Raw genomic sequence first — 20,124 nt, 5'->3', positions numbered from 1 at the left:
CATGATGATAAGGGAAAAAGATGAGAAATAGGCTTGTGCGTGTGTGCACATGCGTGTGTGTGCGTGTGGTGTTTGGTTATCTTTAAAGGAATAGTTGGACATTTTGGGAAATACACTGAGAGTTTGATGAGAAGATATTACTTTTATACCTGTCTGTTAAATATGAAAGTGGAGCCAGCCAATTAGGTTAGCTTAGCATAAAGAGTGGAAAGAGTGAGAAAAAGCAAGCCTGGCTTTGTCCAAAGGTAATAAATCCTTCTAACACAGCTAAAGTGTGTCAGCCAACGTTTACAACAACTCCGCACTTGAACAGTCTGTGAAGTTACATTGCCGTGTTTATTTTAAATATAATTCACAACCAATAAAGCATACTTACAGGCTGTGATTGTGAATTTTCGGAGTTGCATCGTCTTTTAGGACTAAACGTTTAACTGTTGCCGGTGTTCTGACGATCTATGCTGCCTTGCCAAAAAATGCTACCATAGCGCAAATCGATAGACTCGACTCTACTCGGCCCTGCTCTGTTTTCCATTGCAGACAGTACCCAGAGATACATAGCTTGACGTCATAGCGACGCCACACACAGCTGCCTCGACGTAATGTTCAATGCGACACACACACCAGCTCTTAACACACAGCTTTCTCTTTTTTAAGTTAAAACGTTTCAACATTCCTCAGAATGTAAAGACGGATAAGCAGTATGAAAACCTACCAGCTGTGTTTTCCTCTGCCTTGTTGCTGCAGCGGTCTGTGTGACGGCGGGAGCAGAGGGCTCTGTGAGCGGGCGGAGCGCCTCAACTCCGAAAATATTCAAGCACATTTTTGTTCCACCATCACTTATCGTAAAACTGTCAATATTCGAAATCTACACAGCTGATTTCTCACCTCAAAAATTCTCAGAAATGGATTTTGTGATGAAATTCTATACGAAAACTGTAAAATATAAAACTTTCTGTTGCTGGCCTCTGTCTGGTGCAGCAATGATGATGCAGTGAATAGTGAATATTCTCTCTGACCAATCAGCAGTCTGTCGTGTTTTCTCGTTACATTTTAGTATCCCTGAGCTCGCTTGGAACCTCGACAGACGTGAGGTGATACGAAAAAAGTACCTGGAAGCAGGTACAACATTTCTACAATGGAAAACCAAACAAAGGCGAGTCGAGCCAAGTCGAGCTGGTACTGTGCAGAGGAAAAGGGGCTTAACTAAAATCAAAGGGCCTCCGCTCAGACTAGCTTGGTTTGAGGGCGTGCCTGACTCCCACTAGCCGCTTGGCAAGCTTTATGACGCGTTTTCATTGTGATGTCACAGTGAAGGAAGGGAAACGGCTGGACTACAAACGAGCTGTTTTCAAGCAGTTCAGAGCAGAGCTTTCTGTGGGAGATGGGAACTCCCTTTGGGCTGGACTTTGGGCTTTTTCACTTTGCAAACCTATTACATGCACAAAAAAGAGATGGAACTCAATAAAGGAGAGGGGAAAAGCGAAAAAGCATAATACCACCTCTTTAAACAAAGTGTTAAAACAACAAGTTGTGGTTTTACTAGGTTATTTGTGCAGCTACTTCTTTGCTGTGTTTTTGTTACCTTTGGACAGAGACAGGCTAGCTGTTTCCCCCTGTTTCCACTCTTTATGCTAAGCAAACTGTCTCCTATTTTCACATGTAGTGTACAGACATGAGAATGGCAGAATGACATCAGTCTTCTTATTGAACGCACATAATAAATAACAAAAAGTATAATAAACATATTTCACAAAATGTAAAGCTATTCCTTTGAGAGGCCATGAACTGAAGGGCCATATTTGATTCTTTTGTGGACAAGGTTCATTCTAGGTTATTTTAAGGTTAGAGGTAAGTTTTAGTTTGAGTTGTGGTGGCGATTGTTAGTTTTAAACTGTTAGTGTTAGTTAAAAATTGTTAGTGGGTTATGTTTGAGTGAACTTTTAGAGATGATGTCAATGTTGGCAAAATACAGTTTGACTTGAAGTGTCAGATATGCCTGGCTATTACAGCCACAGAGGGTAAATTACCATAGCTTGAATCCAGTCCTGTTACATTCTCATGTGGGTTTCAGTCCCATTGATCTTCATTCATAAGATGATTGTACATTTCATTATTCCTGGGACTGGCAGCAGGTTTCCTCTGAGAGGCCAGTTCAAGTTCACAGGATTTGGTAAATGCTGCTTAAACTTGCCAGTTTGTGGGTTGGAGACCAGCGGTCTATGTTTAAAGACGCACTAAGTTGACTAAAACTAACATTGAACTAATTTGGTTGCTTGGATTGTGCAAAAGCCATGTAGCCAGTTATAGCATGACCTTAATTTCTAAAGCAGTTTCTTCAGCTTTGGTAGATGTTCAGTAATGTGGCTGAATGATGGGAACAAACATTTTAACATCACATCATAACTAAGTACCCTTTTTTCTGACGCATCTTAAATTGGTGGCTTTACATGAATGTAAATACTTTTTTACAACCAGTAGTTGCAGTAACAGTTCAAAACTTGTGTCTGAGTAGTAGACTATTGTTCTTTCCAACAATTTCTGGGGGCATGGTGGGCTGTTGCATCCTTACACCACATGGCCCAAGTCACATCGTGCTGAATCCATATCGGCTCTAGAGGCGCTGCAGTGCGGCTTACCTCCCTGAAAAGGAGCGTTTGCCTGCTTGGATTAATAATTGTATCATATTTTCAAGTTGTTATTACTAATAAAACAAATGACAACAAAACTGAGTGTTTAATGGGGCTGTTTCCAGGCTAGTCATGTCATGTACTCTGCCTGAACTCATCCTTCAGCCAGGCTGTCTTCCTGTTAATACAGCTGTCTGGGTGATCTGTTCAGAAAGGCTTTGTGGAGAGTGGCAGGTGGCCAGGACTGAACACAAATCAACCTCAGAGGAGGAGCAAGAGAATGTGTCATCTCGGCAGAGCAATAGACAACGTTTAATCAATTTAATCTGTAATAGGGCTGCACAGTTAATCAAAATAATATCGAAATTACAGTATGGCCAAGTGCAATATCCAAATTGCAGAAGCTTCAGTTTTTTGATGAAGGTAAAAGGTGTGACAGAACAGCATTATAATGTGTAGTGCTGCAGAGATGCCCCGCCCTACAAATCTTCATGTAAGAAAACATGTTTGTTTGGTGCAGACCTCAACAAATGTCACATCCTTATGATTGTAAAGGTTTCTTTAAGTGACGATGAAAATTGTGATGCAAAAATTACTATTCTCACTTATCATATCACAAATCATCATATCTGTAAAATAATGTAATAATGTGATAGCCCTAATCTGTTATGAGTTTCCTTTATCTCACAAATACATTTCAGTGTGTACAGTTTCATATTGAGTATATTTTTCTGATGCTGTCCAGACCCAATGAAATGGATGAAAAAGGTTTATTCAGGGATCCAATTCGTGACCCGTTGGTTACAGCTGGGGTAGGCGATGTTGGAGAACTAACAAGAAACCGCTTGATTTTACAAATATCTAACTGAAAAATTCCCACACACCCCTTTCAAACCTCCCTCCAAAGCCACTCTTCCCGAAAACACATTTTCATGCACAGTGAGTGCCAGTCGTTTTTTCTGTCCGAATGAAATAATAGACAGACACCTTGATTTCCTGATCGATGTCAGGATGTATAGAGAATTTCAACTAATATAACCAAAAATTGCTTCTGATACAAATTGCCTACCACAGCTTTAAAGTATCGTCTTTCTACCCACAATTCTGCAGGACTCAGTGTTTGTCTGCAGCCTGTGTTGTGTTGTTTTTCTCCAGGGAAGTTGTTTCTCTAGGCAATCATCCAAATTGGATTATCATGTAGTTGGACTGGGATGGAGTTGTTCCTGCTGGGCTGGGGTCTGCGTTTGTGAGCATGTACTGATGAATGCGTGTGTCTTATAAAGACCCTGCAATTCTAATGTTACCAGTAGGGTATCCCTACCTACAAAAAAGAATGTGGTTTGATCATTTTCATGGTAATGAGCTGAGGAAACTGAAGGTTTGTTTCTACATTTGCAATATTTACACTTGACCTTTACGTTTACATACATCAATATGGCAGTTTTCACCCACAAGATGAACTCCCCAAGGCAGTTAACTGTTATACAGTAGAAAGATACCTGGGCTGCAGTATTATAAACCGCTTTGTGTTTGTTTAAGGGTGGGGTTCCCCTTGTAAAATTAGATTGTTAGCAGTATGAGGTGAGTCAGTGCTATTTTTTTGTGTTAGGGATTAGAGATGAAGGAAACAATACTGCTGTTGCCTCATATATTACCTCAGTGTTGTGTCACAAATATACTGTTGTGTTTATTGTCTTGAACTGTATTATATTTTACACTTACACCACATGTGTGCCAGAGCTCAAATTTGAAGTTGTAGTAGTAGTAGTACATGTGCACTGTTAAGGCATCTGCATTTGTGGACAGTGCTTCAGACCTGAGCAGCTGTGTTTATCCTCCATTAGTGACCTGCCTGACTTCGTAATGCTGTTGTCTCCAGTGAAATTACTGAAAGACAAGAACCTCATCTCACACCATCAGCTGTGCACGGACTGTAGTAGATTAGATTAGTAGATTTTATAGGCAATACACAATAGCCCATTTTCTGCAGGCACTGAAGCACACGCACACACACGCGCGCACACACACACACACCCCCCAATAAAGCAGAGTCAACAGTAGTCAGATTAGCGGGCTTTTAGAGTGGACAGTACAGACAGAATCACACCATCTGAAAAACTGCTGTTACCAGGTGGAAATTCTGCTCTTCAGCCAGGCACCAAGGTTACATTCAATTCATGTCCACTTTTCAATCTTAAAAAAATGTGCTCCAGGTCTCATCTCTGGAAAAAATAAAGAGTGGATGCAAATTGGGTATAAATAAAAGCAGGCTTGCCATCACCTGTGCGTAGCTGTTTATTAAGCTAACATGGCGGGATGTTGTCACATATCTGCCAATGTTTCCTGCTGAACGAACAGTCCTGACATACTGTCTTATCTGCCATCTGTTCTCCAACTGATGTAAAGATAAATAAATTTTAACAAATGCCTGCTTTTGCTTTAGGCTCAACTAAATAGTTTTGCCTCTCAGTTCAGAATTTGACCTCTGCTCTGATGTTAGCACAGCCTCACTATGTTTGCCTTTCCTCTGGCTGTCTCACTTACCCTCATTAAATGTCCAAGTCACAAGTTACGCAAATCAGCTCAATAGCAGTGAAAGGATACCCTCATACCACTGAATTAACATTGAGTCTCCAACCACCACGCCATCAGAGAGTGACAGAGCTGAACAGACTGGACACTGCACCTCCCACTGCGTCTCTCTAAACCCGTCTGACAGAATCAGATTAATGAGATGTTGGGATTGTTCTGTAACTGTGGCAAAACTAACAAGACAGAAAGCAAAGTTGACTCAGCTCATCCCTGTTTTGTTTTTTTTCTTTTAAAGAAAGTGGTGCCTTTTTAGAGCTCAGGTCAAACCTTAACACACTTGTTAAAGATCTGGAGATGCTTTCAGTCTATCAAAAGTGACCTCATCTCCCCTAATGTGGTTAAAGTAATAATTAGTTAAAAATAACACTTTGTCTGGGTTTTATATAATGAGGCCGAAGGGTGCCATGCTGTGTGGCTGGACAGTCACATCCACCAAATCACTGAGGCCACCACAGCGGTCAGCAGAAAAAGTTGTTATGTAACTGTGCTGGTTTTACTTGTCTCTCTGCATCTTGCCCAAACAAAAAATAATTAGTGTGTCAAGTGCAGTTCCTGGCTTAGTTAATGACTTGAGGCGGAATTTGTTCTGGTTGTTCCAATTGCTCTGGTACAGGGTATTAATGCTGCTGACAGTGGACCCAGTCATAATGTCTAGGTTATAGGTAATGGCCATGCCCTAGCTGTGAGACCATCCATGTTATTTTAAAGTTGTGGTTGACCCCAGGATGTATGGATGGTGGAGGACTTCAAAAAGTTTTATTGCTTATGTTGACTTTTGTTTGCTGGTGGTTCAGCTTTTGACCGAATTGCAATGCAGCTCTTCTCTTCTTTGTGTCAGGCTGATCTGTAGACAAAAATGAACCTAATCTAAATTTCAGACCAACTTCAGAGTACTTTCATTTAAAGGTATCACTTAAAACCCATTCACACACACACACACACACACACACACACACACACACACACACACACACACACACACACACACACACACACACACACACACACACACACACACAATGCAAAGCACTAGCCTAAGCATCAGGGACATTTGGGGTTGAGTGTTTTCCTTAAGGACACTTTGACATGCGGACAGGAGACAAACCGCCAACCCTGCAACCACAGGTGCCTCACAATTGGTAAATCGAGACACATTTGAAATTGAGACTCTGATGCTGATGCCAGGTGTGAACTGCAGTCCATCTCAACTTCATCTAGGCACAGTCTTGATATATTTTGTTACAAGAAAATAAGTCTAATTAGGCTGTGAGTGCTTAGATACCCAAGCTGAAATCTGAGTAGACTGTAGTCCACCTCTGTGTTGACACTGAAATTCACCAATAACCCGGGTGATCTACTGGCTTGTTTTGTGCTTTTTATATGCCTAGATAGATCTGAGCTATGAAATAATGCTGACTTGCTGTCAGCGGGCTTCATGCTTTTAACACTTCTCATTGTCATTCCGCACCTGAGAACTGAAGGAAAATTCATTTTTCCACCTCCACTAACAGTAAAAAATCCCCACCAGATTTAGCAGCAGGTGGTTTCAATTCCCGTTCATTCAGCCAAGCTGGACAGAAGTGTGTTTCCTCAACTGCTGTACCATCTGGGCCTTTTCACATTCGTCTTCCACGTTCTGCCACCTCTTTCACAACTCCCAGAAGCTACCAACACTTCCACTCTTTGTGCCCATAGTTACATCATTTTGACTGCACAAACTCATGCAAGATTCAGCTTTTAGCTGTTCTGCTAAATACAAATGAATGTGAGTCCTGTGAATTCATACAAGTTTAATCACTTTATTATTCATGGTTGCGCAGATTGTTCTCTCAACACATTGTTCCGTAATTCCTTTATACATTGATGTGGAATATTTTTTTATGTGTTATTTTGGACCAATCCCAAAATTCCCAGGAGCCATTTATGATTATAATGGAATACAGGCACAGCACCCGCAGTAATAACACATCTCACATGCTATCAATAGCTCTCGTGTCCTCCTACGGTGAGCTGTGCTCCATGGTGTTGACACAGTTGGTGTTTGTGCAGATGACATAGATAACTATCAAGGGTAGACCGAGTCCCTCAGGCCGCCTGCCGCTCGGTGTAGCTGCCAGTACGGTATGGAGGCACAGCCCACCCTCAACAGTGGAAACTGCTGACTGCCGTGACCGAGAACACACACACATTAAAGCCTATATGCTCACGTGAGAATTCACCAGTACAAACACGCATACATGGACAGTAATTGACCCACATGCAGAGATGGTAGAGGTTTCTGTAGTAAAGAGACTGTAGGGAGAGCATAATGAACACTTGGACGGCATCCATTCATTATTGCAGATGATTTCCTCCTGGAAATAATTCATACTGTAACATTTCCTTTGTAAAAAAGTTAGTTAGTTTGCTGGATCTCAAAATAGTGCAGCTGGTTTGTAAATTGGCGTGTATGCAGAAAAATATATCTAAGGCATGCCGGGGATGTATAAGTAACAAAAGCCCATGTCTGTCACCTAGTGGAAAATAAAGATTACAGGTGTTTGCTAACGTTTAATATCTTCTTTTTGATGTATCTATTTGAGTATGTCAAATATGCTGAATTACAGAGCATACAAAGTTTTCAAGGATAATAAAAAGGTTTCAGGCTGTAGACTATGAAGTAGTCTTTGTTGTGGAGTGCTCCTTTAATTTCATGTTTGTTTTTTTTTTTCACTCATTCCTGGCTAATTTGTGTTTTGCATCCTAGTATTACAGACTTCAAAAACACACATTGAGTAAATAATATTTAAGCAAATGAATGTTTGCGCTTCTAATTGTGACATGTTCCTACACTTCAGACACTTAATATGGCTCACAGTTTTGGTGGATGGCTTTAGCAGCCCTCAGAAGACTTGGATGCAGAAAGTAATGATGTGTTTGTGTCTGTTTTTGTCCTAGTTGGCGAGACGTTGTTAACTCCAGCAGTCCCCTGAGAGGTAAGAATTTCTCTATCAACACGCACCATTTCAACTCCTGCTCAAGCTTTTAAAACACCTGATGATTGCATCAACAGCACAGCACTGTTTTGAGTATCATTTTACACCAACGCTCACAGTTGATGGGAAATAAAACAGAAAGTCTGAAATATAGTGTTGACTGAAGTTTTGGTCTGTTGCCCAAACGCCTCCGCCCTCCTCTCTGGTTTTCTCAAGGACACCAAAGGTAAATGGAGAGTAATGGTAAGCTCTTTTTGGAGAGCTCTGAATAAATGACATGGCTTTGGTCAGTGGTAAGCTTACAAACTCCTTCTGGCCAGACATTTTACTGTGCTGGAAGTTTTCCTGTAAAGGAAATGGTGACAGGGCTCGCGCGCTCTCTCTGTCTCTGTCTCTCTCTCGATATAGATTCACTTTTTGAGAAACTGTTCCTACCTTAAGGCAAATTCCCTTCTCAGATTTAACTGAGACAATATCATTTGCTGCAGCTGTACCTGCTACCTTACTCTGAGGAACATCAGAGGGCTGTTTTATATTTAACATCTCATTCACTTTCTGTGGTTCTGATTTCTTCATTCCTTTCCTCCCTAATGCCCCTCTGTACCTGTCTTGTCTGTCCTGTTTTTCCTTCATTTTCTCTGTCTCTGTAGTGTCAGTATGTTCACTTCCAACTAGTGTTGTAGTTAAGACCGCCCAAACCAAGACCAAGTCAAGACCAAGACCAGAGTTTATCGAGACCGAGACAAGACCAAGACTTTTAGGGGCTGAGACCAGTCGAGACCAAGACCAGTTCTCCACATTACATGACACAAAATAAATTGTGGAATAGGATCATCATCTATTTTCCTTTAAGCTTTGGCAATACTGTTGTATTAACATCCATGCCAATAAAGCAAATTTTGTTTTGACCTGACTTCGTTCCTTTTTTTTTTTTTTTTGTTGTTGTATCCCTTTCAGGGGCAACTCCTTGTGTCGCAGTTGCCCAGCCATTGTAGTGTGGCTGCTTAGAAACCTCCAGCTGCAGGGGTGAGTAACTGATCTGCGGATACTGGGGTTTGTAGCACATGTACCCCCTGCGGCTGGTGGCTGGGCCACTGAGGAGGCCAGAAAGACTGGTAACTGGGCTCCTGGGGCTGGGGGACATGGGGCAGAGAGCTAGGAGGATGGGGCTGCTGGGGCAGCAGCTGGAGCAGATAGCTCAGAGGCAGATAGCTAGGCTGCTGGGGGCGCGGCTGGAGCACATAGCTACAGGGCCAGGGACAGGAGATTGCTGAGCGACAGGCCACGGTGCGGACAGTCAGTGATTGTTCCCTCTGGCTGGATGAAGCACGATCTGCTGGCATTTCCTTGCTTATGGGTCATTCCAGCACACTGTTTCTGTTTCTGCTGGGGTTTCCCAAAGCAGTTTTTCAGGTGTGCTGTCCCAAGTACTTAGTGCAGTCTTAGGCAGGATGGGCAGGTGCATACGATTCCCACATACTCAGGACACACTGAATGAACAAACCAAAGTTTTTACGCAGTGGCTGCTTGACATGCAAAACCCTCATTTAAATACTCCCATCTCCATTGTGTTTGCGCCTGTTGTCATCTACGCAATAATACAGGTACTATAATTACACGTGCAATATTTTAAAATGCACAGGCAATTTAGTAGTCTTTATTCAGGGAGTTGGTAAATCCGGCCCTAAGTCTCACTGTCTCAGTCTTATCTTACCTTCCCACTCTCCCTCTTTCTCTGTCAGATACTTCAAGAGCATCTATCTCACCCCCTCACTCCCATTTTGGCATATCTCCCAGGTCCAGGGCTGGCCAGGTCAGGGGAAAAACACCAATGCAGCTCTGACTGCTGACGTGTCTCATAATGTGTCAAATACCTCTCGTAGTACTGTTGCAGGCTAGGGTAGGGTATCGTTTGAATTTGATAGATTCCGATTCTGCTTTTTGAAGCCCAGTTTCAGTTCTAGTATGGTTTAAAAAAAAAAAAAAAAAAAAGTTTAGATAACAGAAATATCTTTATTCTTTTAAGAAATAAACATTGAAATAAGTAAATTCACAAAGTAAATACATACAATTTGACACTCCTCAGTTTTCTCTTCACTTGTCTTTTCCTTATTGCCAGTGAGAATGGTGCATCAGGGTGAGTTATCCCGGCCTCTAGTGCTGGCTGATGACTCAGGCTCGAACATTCTTTCAGATCGACGGTGTGCTGCCTTAAATATTTGGTAGAATTTAATGCGTAACCTGACTTACAATTAATTAGATTCCCACATGCAGGGCACTTTGACTTGTCAGTGTCTTTAATAAAGTGAAGTCGCACTTTGGAGCGGTTATCAAGGCCTATCTTCACTACTGTTGTGACATTAACCATGCATGCTTGATGCATGCCGTAGACAGGACCTGGCAGATAGCCAAGTCCTTGCAGATAGGTACGAGCTTTTTGGCAATTTGGATTTAGTTCTTATTGGAGCTGGCTTTTGGTTCCCAGCCCCACTGCAGCCCAAGCTAGGCGACAGTTGTCCTCATATCTGCCTACTTTATCCCTGCAGGCAACCATTTGAAGCATTGCCAGGTTTAGCTGCTCAGAGTGTTTGTGTGTTCATAACACTATTAGTGTGTGTCTCTGATTACTGCTGTGGCTAGCAGGTAACTGATAATACTGCGTTTTATTTTTAGATTGGTATGTTGAATGGACACTTTGCATGACACGCATCCACGTGTACATTTCATCAGGATACAGAGTACATTACAGAGATACTGACTACACTCAGTACATACATTTACATTTCAGACTAGAGGCTGAAATGAAGCAAGGCAATATGGCCTGAGAATAAAATATGTTTTTCAAAATTATGGAAAATGTTCAATTAAATACAAGGTCAAAACATCACCTCACACACATCAGGAATTACTGAGGATTGTGAGACTAAACATTTTCATTGGCTCCGTTAAGCTCTTGCCCCCATCGATAGTAATCCACTTGACATCTACTACCTGTACTGATCTGAACCTAAAGACTAAGACAGTTATCGTTGATAACTAATCTTGTTTTAAAAAATATCACAATTCTGTCCAACTAGTTGATTCAGTGTAATTATCAACAAGGACTCTGCCACGGGATTCCCACTGGATCTAACAGCTTTGTGATTTGGACATGTTTGCCATTTAGAGTGCAAACGACAGCTAAGCCATCTGGCTAAGATCCTAATGCTCCATTTATAAATTACAGCACAATAGAAAGTGGATTAACAGCTGTTGATGTAATCCCTTAATGAGTTTCATAGTGCTTTCTGTGATTTGGTTTATCCTGCACTCACAGCAGAGTTCAGATGTAATACACACTATTTAACTGAATTAAGCATGATGACCTTTTGACATGTCTATTACAGTTTTTCTCGATTGCTTTAAACACATTTCTTGAAATTATGCCTCTTTTTCTCGAAACTTTAAACACAAATCCAGAACTTCTCACCCAATTCCACAAATGACCTATTTTCGGGTCAAAATGAAGCTGTCCACTCAAAACCATTCAATCTGAAAAAACAAACTTTGCCCTCAGACATGACACACAAGCCCTCAAAAACACATACACTACAACACAGTCCTACACACTGGTGAGATAAATTCAAAACATACTACAAAAACTGGTTATAAGTAATGTTGCTTGTGGTTCTCCCCCTCAGAAGCCTTTTCACATGATGAACACAACAAAAGAAATAACATAACATTAAACATTTGCACATTTTTTATTTCTTAGTACTATACAGTACAACACACCAAATAACAAATTATTCTGCCTCAACATCCTGTCTTTTGGTTCCAGTTAACAAATCGGAAAACCTCGCTTGGCCAGCCATTGTTTACAACTTGCCACATTAGCTATTGATACGCCGGTTGATTTAAAAAAAGGCATTGTGCTGTTCTTATGCATACTAAACACTGTAGCAACACGACCACAGACAGCAGTTGGACAGCACTTTGTGTACGAAGTGCTGTGCTTAATATATAAGTGCTAATAAACAGTATAAACTACAGCTTTCACTAACTGTTGATAGTCAGAGCAGCCATCTTGGATCACGACCTCGGTAGTGAGGCACTTGGGTGCATTGATATTATTATTACTGTACAAGTTGATGTGGCGAATGTCTTGGCAAACAATTGTGTCTTTACACATTGAACAGACACTTAGCAACGTTACCATTCAATGCAAATTAAGTCCAGTTTTCACTCTCTTGGCTATTTTGGTCTCTACCACCTCCTGAGGGAAAATATCTAGCTCTTTAGCTGCTAACTGCTCCGTTGTGTTCACCAGATAGTGGCTGTTGTTGTGCATCTGCCATTTGGTGTTAAACGGGTATAGTACAATGTTTTGTTTTTGTTGTCCCCCCCCCTGAAAACGACCCCAATGAGAGCTGTGAAACAGTTGTGGGCCATAAAACCAAAAGCATGCTTCATATAGTTGAGGGGAAGTGATAATTATCTGTGGGTATGTCACTACCGGTAATCTCGTTTACATAACACGTAATTTCATCCATTCTAAATATAAAAATATTCATTATAGCAGTAAGTAATATGTCTGAAACATAATTTCTTTCTCTCTTGTTAACCATTCTTGTCAGCCGGTATGACGTGACTGCGAGAGAGGTTGAAATACTTGGCATTGCATAAAGTGGTCAAGGTGTCCATGTAACCAGGTAACAAAGAGGCAGCAAGGGGTAGGAAAAAAAAAAAAGACAGGAACAGGCATTCCTCAGGATTTAGAGTCTGTCTGTACAACAAGGAAAGTTGAAATAACAAGTTGAGGGCCAAGCAAAAAATACCGAGGAGAGAAGAGACCACATGACTGCTAAACCATTTACAGGAGTAGGGAAGCTAAGGTCAAAGTTTGACAGATAAAATTTATTTATCTGTTCCATTTCTCATTTCTGAGTCAGTACTCTTCTATCCTTCTACTTCCAGTACACGCTCCTGTCAGTTTTTCTGTCTGTGGCTGTTTGTCATTTGTTATCCTCCTGCTTCCTTCTCTCTCTCTTCTCTTTTACATCTCCTTCAGTAAGACGAGCTGTCCTCTACTCAGCAGGGCAGTAAAGAGACGTCAGCTTCCCTTTCCCTCCTCGGTTAAAGTCTCCTCATCTTCTGACTTTGTTAAATGCCTCAGCATGCAGCCCAGTCCTGGCTGCCTCGCCCTGTTGATGTTATGCACCTGGTTGGAATGCCATTTGTAGTGAGTTTTTACCGAAATGTCTTGTTGGGATCTGCCTGCCTGCGTTTTGTGAAGCAAAAATTCATAATAAATTGCCTTTTGTTTGGAAGAGGTGATGGTATCAAGAGGGGGCATAAGAAAAAACATCAAATAACAGGCTCTTATTAATACAAAGCATTGCATACTTAAATATAGAAAGAAAAAAGTAGGGCTGGGTGTCATGTACATATGGTAAAAAATGTTATCACAATAAAAAAAAATGTCATATCATTATGTCTTTGAAGTTTAAAGGCTGTTTTTTGCCACTGAGTGAAAGTTGAAGAAACCAGATGGTTAATTGTGGTTTTAAACTATTCTTTATGGTCACAACAAACACTTGATGCCAAACAATGGCTCAGTTCACAAATCTGAGGTAAAACATTCAAAACAATTATGATAAAATATTTTTTCAACAAATATGCATGAGTAAAATTAAGTAAAATCTTTTTTTTCCCTCAGCAAAATAAATATGGAAAAATTGCTAATTGGACAACAGACATCAGACAACTGTATTCCCACTCCTTAATTTCCATTACCCAGATGCCCCAGCTGGTCTGGAGACACAAACATGTTACCCTCCAGTCAAAGTGTAGCTTCAGGCTTCCATCCCCACAGATAACTACTTGGTGGAGTTAGACGCTGGTTTGACTTGGCATTGTTGCTGGCCGCTTGCTGTCTCTTCTCCCATCTGGCTGGCCTCTTATCTCCCGGCTGGTCCAAACTACACAAAACAACCCACATAATTGTCTCTGTGTAAACACACATACATAGTGGAGTTTGGTAAATTCATCAGGGATCAGTGATGATGGAAATTCCTTTGCCAGTTGAAAGTACCTTGATTTTCAGTCACGGGTGCACCAATGTGGTTTGTGAGAAGCTCATATTTTTCCATACAGCGACTGATACCCATATCAATCTGCATTTTAGTAAAAGTCTTACAGGTGATACTTTTCAGATATACATCCCTACAGGATGAGATATTGGCTTAATACTATTATAAAGCCAAGATAAGCTGATAAAGAAAGTATGCCAACATATCAATACACATTTGTAGTTTAGTACATGACAATTAAAAGTAGAGGCATACACACAGACTGATACTTCTGTCTATTTAAAACGTATTCAGTGTTAGACGGAGAGTAGCCAGACCATAACTTGCACTAACTTGAGCCTTTATTAGAGATCAGGTTCTTTTTTCCACTAACAATGCGCTGCAATTTGAAACATAAATTTAGTTTTTTTGAACTGTGTGGTTTAAAACGATTATTTTAAGTGCATACATGATACTTTCTGGTGCGTTTAAAGACTCATCCTGAACTCCTATTATACTCTTAGATAGGTGCAGTTGAGGATCTGTGCACACATACTGTATGTATCTCTTTTTCTCTTTCCCTGATACAAACTGAGTCAGACATGTCTTCGCCTCTCACTCACTCACTTATTAAAGACAAGCCAACACACATGCTAAGCTGGCTTTGGTTTAGAGACTACTGGGCGAATCTGCAGGCCAAAGCGGGTTTTGAGATGAGAGATGGCCAGCTGTTGGTGGATACAGGCTGCGATACAGAAACATAGAAAGACTGTAGGCATCCAAAGTGATGGATTTTTATAGAGGGTGAAACGATAATATAATAATAAGTTGTGCAGTTCTTGGACTTTCAGGGAGAGTCTTTGGTGTAAATCATAAATGGCTGGGCACATCTGACATGGATAATGGTATAATGATGTTCAACCCAGCCCTCCAGCATGAGAGAGGTTGAGCTTATTACAAGTTTGTTCTTGTTCATCTTTTACATTGTGTCAAATTTATTGAGGTATTGAATAAGTGTTTTCAAATGTAAACGAATAAAAGTAATGTCACTATTTAACTTTATATTTTTGTTTTGTGTAATTTATTTCAGTCACTATTAGAAAGATGACAGCACGGTTAGTCAGATGAATGCGGAAAAGGTCATGTTCATGCTCGACCTCTCTCTCTGTAGGACTGGAGGGACGCACACACACACCATGTGCATTGATATTAATCAAAAAGGGTCTTGACACTCACTGATTTGTAGTTATAAACTGTTTTAATTATAATCAGAATGGGTGTTAGTTTAACAGCTGTCTCTTCGGTCACCCTCAGTGTTTTTTTTCTATGCCTTATTGCGCATGTACTGTATTTGCTTTGTGTTTTACAACCGTATTTGATATGATTTGTTGGCCTCTCTTTGGAGTTGTGTTCAAATCTAAGACAGAGTTCTGGTCTTGTTGCAGCGGCCGTATATCTTTAGCTTTATTGGCTGTCTGTCTGCGTGCCATGGTTTGGTGGTTTGGTGGTTCAGTTTGTGTTCTGTGCCATATGATCTTGTCTTGTAATCATTAGGCGCATCCCAGTAAAATGCAGACTGGGTGTATGTGACCACATCTTGACCACACAGACACGCGCATGTACACACACGTAAATAAATATATACATAAAATCTGCAGCTGATTATTTTGCTCATTAACATACATGTGCATGTATTTAGTCAAGCACACATGCACAAGCATATACAACCATATAGACCTACAGTGGAAGGCACACTTACTCACACACATTCATTTTAAGCTCTGGTGGCCTGTGGGGCTTTTGTAGTGCAGAGAGGCTACAAACGACAGCTTTGTGTTCTGGGAGGCTGGGAAAGTTAGATCGCAGTACACACACACACTCTCTCTCTTTCACTCTCACACACACAGACACGCATACACACTTTGGCCGTGTCAAGCCTGTGCACAGTTCTGCCAGGCTCAATAGGCTGATTCATTAAAGTCTCCTCATGACACTAGAGGAAAAAATGGACTTGCAGTAAAGGGAGGACGAGGAGACGGGAGTGTTATAGCTCAGCACTCTGCAGTTGAAGTCTGACATGACCTGACAATGGTCAGGTCACTCTTAAAGAAAAAGTTCTCCCCAAAATACTTGTTGGTGTTTCGTGTGCTGAGTAGTGTGTTGAGCACCAAGCAGGTAATAAACAGCACTACAAATTATTTACTACCTCCTTTGTGGAGAGGCTCTGCTTAGATCATTGACATATATTATAGAGAATTTCATTATAGCTGTCATAAAAGTGCAACATCAAAACATTATTCTGCTTTATTTTACTAGCTGCACATACCAAACGTCCAAAATTTAGAGGGTTCTGACAGCCACCATTACATGTCATTATTCACAATGAAGCCATGCAATGATTCAAAAATATTTACACTCTTCAGTCATTCTGTCTTAATACATTAAAACACTCCAAACCCTTTTCCTTCCAACAACTCATCCCAAATTAATCTCATTTGCTCAGCTGGATATATATAATTTTTTTTTGTTTGTTTGTTTTTTTGTGTATTCAAAGGAGGTTGTTTTTATCTAATATCATCATTACTGAATCTGGCAACCAGCAGTGGAAATGTGCAGTGGAGTGGAGTGGAGTGGGTGTTGTAAGTAACTATGCTTGGCAGCGAGCTGTGTTTGTCTGGATCTTTCCCTCGCTGTCTCCACTGGAGCCAGGCAGACTTAAAGCCCAGGCCTCCTGTCGATGAGCGGCTCTTGCAGCCCAAAACCCCCCTTGGATATTTGTGAGATTTACTTCATGTCTTAACTGCTCCCTCTGGACCGCACTGGGAGAGTAGGTTGAATTCTGTAGTTTTTATGGTCTGTTGTAGGTAGATGACTTTTTTGCTTTTGCTAATCCTGACATCATTATTATTAAGCCACCAACATGAGTATTTTTTTTTTTGCGATTGAGTAATTGTTGTTGTTCCTGCTGTTTAAGAATTGCATTATTAAATTTAAGTTAACCCTGAAAACAAGTTGTAACTGTCACATGATGAAGTTTAAGTCCCTGTCACAGTGTGAATTTTTACCATAATGAGCACCCCCTGACCTTGTGCTGGGCTCATTAGTTGAAACATCATGTTTACCTCTGTCATATAGTGTTACAGTCAACATGGGGAATTAAAGAGAAACCCCCTCCCCATTGCAAATAGGCCAAGAGTCTCCACACCCACACTGTGAGGGGGGTCGCCTCAGGACTCGACCACATTCTGTGAATAAACAAGGACAAATAAATCTGGATGATTAATAAAGTGGAGTGCCTGGGGCCATTTTGTCATGTTTAGTTACTTTAAAGTATGACACATACCCATGAAATACTTATTAAATGTTATATTCTGTCAACAAGTAGAGCTATGAAATAAGAAACCTTATAGACTCCTGAAAGAGGTTAAGATGCGCACACACACAACACTCTACACTGTGGCTGCCACATATCCTTTCTGCATTATCTGTACAATTTGACAACGTATTGCTCATATTTCTTTACAAAAAGGACAGTCCGTCACTGTGTAGGGGGCTGTATAGGTCCTCCTGCATCAGCTTCACTCTGCTCCACATGCATGCTTTATTTCCAATGCTGGACGTAGGCCACTGCAAACTGCTGCAGGTGAATCTTAACACTTCCTCTGGGTTTTTCCGGGGATTTAAGCTTGCGTCAGCAGTTACGTTGCTTTGCTATCCTCTCGTGTTTGCAGGGAGTATAAAGGGTTTATTCACTCTGCACAGTTTGATTCTAGGCAGAGACCTTTTTTACCCACTTGATCAGATTTTTAGGCACATTTTGTACCACTGTTGTATTGTTGTTTTATTCATGCTGGCGCCACAGTTTTGTGGGTATGGCTTTTTCTACTGCTCCGGGCTGTGCACTTAGTTGTCTTTGATTAGGAAAAGCCACATATTTTTCACATGTGGTGGCTCTAGATTCAAGAAATGGCAAATTAAAATTAATACAATGTCAACATGAACATGGCCAAATGCAAAACAAAAGCCCAAATTATTAAAAACTCTGTCTGGAATACGTCTACATCTAAAAACACTGTTGTTGTGTTGATACATTTTCATGCTCAGAGATTAACTCGCTGCAACCAGTCTGTCCTAAGGGGGGACATGGTCTTAAAGCCATAGGTTTCAATTTCTGAAGTCCAATCTGCTCATACACATATATGTGAACACATGCCGCTGCCCAGCTGCTGAGTGGAGCAATATTATGTCATGATCTATTAATGGAAGGATACTAATAGACAAGTACTTAACAATTTGATGATTTATAATGTATGAAGCTTACTCTGTTATGCACAAATCATCTGTACACACATAGCATTACCAACCAGCATAGATTTACAACTTTATACTGACTTAAAGCTCAACCTTCTCTACTTGAACTGTATAATTACCTACCTATGAGTGCTTATTAACGTACAGTATGCACACACCATCTGACATTTGCAAAGTGCACTGCTCCATCTTCCTCCCTCTTCTCCTGAAGGTATTGTAGAAAGTTACAACTAGCAATTCAAGACGTGCTTCCCTTTTTAACCCATGGAGACTGCCGGGCCCCTGAACCTTTGACTTAAATATGTGCTAATGTTAGACCAAGCATCCAGCTCTGGCTATGCTGTGGGAGGCCAGAGGGCGAGGTTTATTCTGGGACAGGTATACGCAGTCTGCCAGAGCTGGAGGGACACTGCAAGAGTGGATGTGGTGCTGGTTATTGTGTTTTAATGTGCTGTTTAGTAAATGCATGTGTGAGATGTTTTTATATGCAGCATCTTACCATCAGTAAGTAAGGCTTATAGCGTCATAAGACAATGCAGGACTATGCATGTTTGAGGTTTTTCTGCAAACATGAGCCATTAGCTGTCAATTACAAATTATTCCCAACAACACTGGGGATGCCGTTTATTTCAGTGCAGCTTCAACACACCACAGCTAAATAGTTTCCAGTGTGGGAGATTCACTGCTTTCAGCCCTGATGAGGGACTGATCCTCTCGTCCTAGACGTAGTTTCACAAATATAAAACCACACTCACCGCACAGACAAGTAGAGTAAGCAGGGAATCCCTGCCACTTAGTGATTGACAGCTGGGTATACAGAAGCTTGGCCTGAGTGTGTCTCCCCGTAATCCCCCTCTCTTAGCTTGAATAATTGATTCCGAATTGATTTAGGCTCAGCTGGCTCACTTGCTTCTTCTGCCGGCTTTGGACAGTAGCATGTATTTTTGCTTCCTATAATTATTGTCTGCCTTGTTTCTGTGACAGTCAGCAATAAAGCTGCGCTTTTACCCTCCAAATGGAAGCGTCTTCGAGGAAGCAGCAATTAAAAATTCATTTGACATTTGTTTGTTGCTCTGACTGACCATAAATTACACACACCCAATAATTTGCCTTTACAGGAGGGAAGTTAAATGTATGTTGAGGTCCATCCTAATTCTTCTGAACAGAGTTCTGAGAAATCTGGCATATTTGAAAATTATTTCTCTCAATTTCAAAATGGGCTTTTTCTAGTCTACATGCTTAATGCAGACATGTTTGTTAGGGGACATGGACGGGTGGAGGGAAGAAATGTGAAGATGTATCCTCAGTTGAACTCTGCATGGGCAGCCTGATCAGTGTGAAGTCACCGTAACCTGACGTGCACCTCTTCAAAAATGTAACTACAGGTTGAGTCGACGCGGACCATAAGCTCTGTGATTGGTCGGCTGGGTAGCCTCGCAATGCCTCAGAGCAGACAGGAAGTACCTGTGCTTTGAAGTAACTTTTACTCGTTTCACTATCAGAATATGATCCACTAGGTCAATAACATTTGAAAAGGCTACACCAGCCGCACGTTTACAATTTTACCCC

At 41.0% G+C, this 20,124-nt stretch overlaps 1 long non-coding RNA gene across 2 annotated transcripts in view; it reads left to right on the top strand.

The window, feature by feature from the left end:
• LOC123969249 overlaps window positions 1-20,124 on the top strand; it is a 38,988-nt gene that overhangs the window by 10,207 nt on the left and 8,657 nt on the right. For both annotated transcript variants that reach the window (XR_006824697.1, XR_006824696.1), the window contains one exon: window positions 8,157-8,194. This is a non-coding gene — a long non-coding RNA (uncharacterized LOC123969249). The remainder of the gene's footprint in view (window positions 1-8,156; window positions 8,195-20,124) is intronic.

The sequence above is a fragment of the Micropterus dolomieu genome, linkage group LG04 (assembly GCF_021292245.1).
Source record: "Micropterus dolomieu isolate WLL.071019.BEF.003 ecotype Adirondacks linkage group LG04, ASM2129224v1, whole genome shotgun sequence".
Classification (NCBI taxonomy): domain Eukaryota; kingdom Metazoa; phylum Chordata; class Actinopteri; order Centrarchiformes; family Centrarchidae; genus Micropterus; species Micropterus dolomieu.
The sequence above is the reverse complement of the archived record's forward strand: the minus strand, read 5'-3'. Positions and strand labels throughout refer to the sequence as shown.